Source organism: Caenorhabditis briggsae (assembly GCF_000004555.2).
Source record: "Caenorhabditis briggsae complete genome, chrIII, whole genome shotgun sequence".
Taxonomy (NCBI): domain Eukaryota; kingdom Metazoa; phylum Nematoda; class Chromadorea; order Rhabditida; family Rhabditidae; genus Caenorhabditis; species Caenorhabditis briggsae.
In genome coordinates, this window is record NC_013490.2 from 10,384,279 (window position 1) to 10,389,859 (window position 5,581).

A 5,581-nucleotide genomic window follows, 5' to 3' on the forward strand; every position below is an offset into this window, starting at 1 on the left:
ATTCCAGCCCCAAAGTTTCCCCAAAGTTTCAGCCAGACTGGAACACCCTCCGAGTTTCCGCGGAGTTTTTTTCCTTTTTTGCCGACTCCCTGAATTTTTGCCATTAAAAGCATCCGGATTGCGTACTTTGCAGCATACCGTACGACAAATTTATAAATTTCGGAAAATATTTTTCTATTTCGAAGAAGGCCTTATTAAAATTGTACTTCTTTCATGTTTTTATTGCTTTTTAAACTGTGGGAAGTTGCTACTTAATTTCCCTATTTTTTCAGCAGAAATTTCAGTTTTTTTTTCGTTAAAAATATAAAAATAGAGAAAGTTTTCTCAATTGTTAATACTGTAGGCACGACCAATGCATCATATCTTACGACAATATAGCTTTTTGAATTCCAAAATTGTTTTTTTCTGTTTTTCAGCTTTTCGCTACAATATTTTAGAATTCCCCTTCTTAATTTTCTCCATCTAATCCCTAATCTTCGAACTCTTTTTTTTTTCATCTTATTTTTCAGCTTTGATTCTCAAATTTATATCCAGCGTTTTTCGTCGTTCTATTTCCGTTGCAAAAACAAATCGAACATCTGTTTCTCGACCTGCTGTCGAACTGAAACTACAGTAATCCCTAGACTTCTTTAACCAGCTGTCATCAGAAAACGGATCATCTGTTTCTCTAATCTTTCTCTTCATTTCCGACAACCAACACACGGGGGATCACTTTCTCTTCCAACGTTCCCCATTCTCTCTATTTCTCTGCCGTCTCTCCACAAATTTCACAATCTCTAAGTCTCTCGGCGCCCTCTCGTTCCCTCTCGTTTTCCCTTCGTCAGCTGGCAACCGGCCAAAACGCATTTATTCATCATTTTGTGTTTTTCTCTCTCTCTCTCTTCCCCACTCTCCACTATTCCAGTTATCTGTAATTTTTCTCTTTTTTCTCCTCTCTCTTGTCTTTTTTTTTCTTCGCTTCTTCTTCCATTTTTTCTCACTCATTTTCTTTTTTTTCTCTTTTTTTTCCCGCTCATTTCCTCATTGAACTTGTTGTTTCTTCTTGTCGCCAACACCACCCCACCGCGTCATTTTGTTCCCATTTTTCGGCTTCCGACACATATTTTTACAGTGCATCACCGAAAAAAAACAAACAGAGAAAAATTTCGAAAAGAGAGAGAGAGAGAGAGAGAAAATACGTAGTGCTCCTGCCTGGCGGAGGGCTTCTTCTGCTCATACCCCAAACTGGCTTCTTCTCCAGTTGTGTTCGCTATTTTCGCTCATCTTCTTGCTTTCTCATTTCCCCATTTACGTCACAGTTTTCGAAAAAAGATTACTGGGTCCAAAAAGTCCGAAATTTTAGTTAACCAAATTTATGAATTTGGCGCCTTTTTTTCTGGTTATTTTTACAGAAAATATGCAGCTGTTTAAGGTTAAGCCTGGAATATATGAAAATTCAGAAAAAAATCGGTAAAAAAATAATTTCAGTACCAAATTTTTGAATTTCGCGCCAAAATGCGGGTGTCCCTAAGCCTATAATTTAAACAAAAACACGTAAAATTTTTGAAAAAAATTTCAGTTAAAAAAGAACTGAAATTGGCGAAAATCAGTGGAAATTGCACAGTTTTGACAGAAATGTTTTTTTTTCAATGTTTTCTGTTTTTTATTTGAAGTTATAGACAACCGCATTTAGGCGCCTAATTCAAAAATTTGGTTTTTCTTTGTATCATATTTCAGCCTTATGCTAAACCCCTTTTTTATTGTCTGTAAGAATATCCGGAAAAATGACGCCAAATTCAAAAAATTGGGTAGCCCTCCCCACCACCAACATAGCGTCGAATATTCACCTGATCCTAAAGTTTTGGAAATTTCAATTTTTTCTAAAATTAGAATTCCCGCTCAATCTGTCTCTTTTTGTACTTGGGCCCTATCTTTTCTCAAATTTTCCGATTTTCAGTCTCGGAACTTTCCAATGTATTTATATGTTGTTTTCTCATCAAACTAAGTGCGATTTGTTGACCAGATTCGGGGTCCCTTCCCAGCTAGTGTCCACTTTATTTTCATTTTGTCACTCCTCTTCTCTTCTTCTCCTTTTTTTCTTCCTTCCTTCTTATTACCCTCAAGAAAAGAGCGCGTATTCCGGCAACACACATATAAGCATCAAGAAAAAAGGGTTTCTCGTGTTGTGAAGAATATCATCGCCTTCTTCTCCTTATCAGCTGATTATTTTCCAATTCACTCTGGCATTAGTTGATAATCATAATGGGGTGTTGTGTTAAAGGGTGTGTTGTCCGCTCGCCAGCCACTAATTGAGGGGAGTGGTTAGATTTTAAAGGTTGTCTGAAAAACGTTTTGTTTTGACACACTCGGGGGGGGGGGGGGGGCAGAAACCACAGAAATCAGTTTATTGAATTTCCAGGTGAAAAAAGAAAATCAATAAAATTCAAACTTCCGCCAGATTCTAGAAATTTAGAAGTTCCGGAATTCGATAAATTCAAATTCCCGCTCAACCTTAACATTTTGAAATATAACGGAAAATGGCTCCGGTTGGTTAGGTTTCAGACTATGTTTTTCAAAAAAAAAAGTTTTTTGAATTTTCGGATTTTTAAGTGGTGTGAAATATGCTTTTTCTGAGAGCAGATTCTGAAATTCAAAAAATTTGAGAACATTTTTTTTGGAAAAATTTGAAAAAACCAAATTTGGAACTTTTTGAATTTCAGAAAATGTTTTATAAAGAAATCATTCACATGTATTATCATGGTGTCCCGGAGCCATTGTTCCCTATATTTCACAAATTCAGGTTGAGCGGGAATTCGAATTTATCGAATTCCAAAACTGAATTGTGGCTTTTTAAGCCACATATAGCCGGACCATGATTTTTAATATATGATTCTAAGCCCCTCAATCAAGCCCTCTACCATTCCGAGTCTCGAAGTTTCCAGCGTTCGCCTACCTGACATTTTTCATTTTTTTTTACAATTCCCCACAAAAATTTATGCAAATCTCCTATCACAAACACACACAACCTCCATTTGATATCATTGTGTTCTTTGTAGTTTTCCATATTTTTTTTCATCCTTCCAGTGGATGGATGACACGTTGTTTCGTATTCATATGTGTATTCATTCGTCGTCGTCGACCCCCTAGCGCCAGAATTCATGCGTCAGAAAGAGAAGAAGTCGAGAGAGACTAGAAGAAGATGTGAATATTCACCAGAGAGGCGAGAAAATTCCGAAATTCGAGTAGGGGCATCTCCACCACGTCATCGTTTGAACTATGTTGCGAGTTTCTAGCTGATCTTTCTGTATTTTGTGGCCTAGAAAAGTCCCTGAGATTTCTAGGCCCCCTGAAGATAGTCGTTAAAAAACCACGTGTATTCACCCAAATTCACATCACCAGAAGGAATGTCTTCTGCGCGAGGGGTTCGCTAACTGTCACTTTTACGATATCACCCTCGAACTTGGTCATTCATTCCAAAAAAAAGAAGTGACAAAAAGGGATCGCGTGTGTCTCTTCCATCTGTCTTCTCTGTGTCTCCTTATCACTATCTCACAGCCCTCACCTCGTCATCATATCGCATGTGATGTGAGGTTATAGCTTGAAGAGGTAGAATATGTCTTGGCTAGATTTCTTTGCGTCTCTCTAATCTCTTTTTGCCACGTGTCCGATACAGTTTGCTCAAAGGTGGCGCCAGAATGACCGGTTCATCTTATGACCCAGAAGAAAACGAAACAAAACACAAAAAACAGGTGACCGTGGGAAAAAAGACCCAGAAGCATCGGGTTTCCTCACTCCTTTAAGATTCTCAAGGGATGAGAGAGCACAGAGAGAGAGAGACCACAAATTGAACTTGTCTGGCCCCGAATTATTTTTTGGTATTCGGAAAAATGAATGTACTTGCGGATCATCCCCATCCCAAGATTGGATGATGATGTTTAGAGAGCCACTTTCATTTCTATTTTTGGTAGTGGGAGATTAGAGTATGATGATGATGTCTAGGCTTATCAGAAGGTTAGGTTAGGCCCCTTGTAGGTGGTTTGAACGAACAAACTAGGCCCAGGTCCTGGGACGTAGGGTAAGCGCCCCCTGATTTTGGCTTTGCACCTACTGATTTGGGGAAACTTTTTTTGCAACCGGAGCGAGGGGGGACCCTTATGAATTTTTTTTTTTTTTTTGATAAAATTTTTGAAAAAACACACAAGGGGGGACCCTTATGTGTTTGACACCTACTGATTTTTTGGCCTGACACCACCTGATTTTTCGGCAAAAAAATTTTTGGTAATTTGGGCCTGAACTAGGCCACCATTATCAGTTCCTTTCTTATCAACTATCAGCTCTAATCGGCTCTGAAGGAAGAAGGTTCATTTGAGTTATCTCTTATCAGTGTCCACTCTGGTTTTTGGTCATGAGAAAACCAAAAATGAACTGAATAATGGAGGGTTTTGACCTGCATTTTTCCAATATTTGAAGATAGCAGTTCTAATTGAATGATTTTCGGGCTAGCTATTGAAACTACGCTCTATTTTTTCTGGCCTAAAATTTTCTGAAACTTCCCAGAAATGGGAGAATTGTTGAATTGAAAAAAACTGGCACCAAATTTCGTGGGCGGCGTTCGTGTCGATTTACGAGGCCCCGCCTCCAAATCCGATACTGTATTAATCGAAATCATTTTCAGTAAATTTGATGGGATTTTCTATACCGAGTAGATTTTTATTGAAATAAAAAACGGTTCCTAGATAGTCTAGCGATCATATTTCTACCATTAAATCTGAACTCGGTTTAGAAATTCCCATTAAAATTGCAGAAATTAACTTCGTTTATTACAGTATCGGATTAGAAGTCGGAGCCTCGTAAATCGACAAAAACACGGTCCGCGAAATTTGGTGTAAGTTTTATAGTTAATTTCTCTCATTTTTAGGAAGTTTCAGAAAATTTTAGGCAATAGAAAATAGAGCGTAGTTTCATAGGATAAATCAAATCCCTAAGCCCATCGAATCCACTTAAAGTCCTTCCTAATCGACTTTACTCCATTGCTCAGCTCTCTAAAATTTTAGTACATCCCCTCCCAACTCTTTTAATATCATAACAAATCTTCCTCTTCTTTTTTTCTCACATATCCGATATCTTAATCTGTCACCTATCACCACACAACTCTCCCTCCAACCACGCCTTTCTCTCTAACTTCCGCCTCTTATCCGTTTTTTTCTTTTTTCTCTAATTGAAACAGAAAAAAGAAGAAGAAGAAGATAGGAGAGAGATAACAAGCCGATTTGATAAGTGTTCTCATTCTCACACATTCGATATCTTCTCCCCCTTGACTCCGCCCACTTTTTTCTCTCTATCTCTGATAGCGAGGTCGTCCCCCCTCCTTTCCATTCATCTCGAATTCTGTCACTTTTTGGTAGATATGGGCCCTACTACTGAATTTCTGATGTCGTCGTGTTGGTGTCTTCTGGAAATTTCTGGCGGTGTCATTCATTTTTAAACGATATGCTCTCCTGTTTTTTCTCATCATCAGCAAGAAAAATGCATCTTTTTGATCTTTCCATAGAACTTTCGGGAAAATTTGAAAAAAAATTGAGAAAGGTGGCTGGCGGCCGAG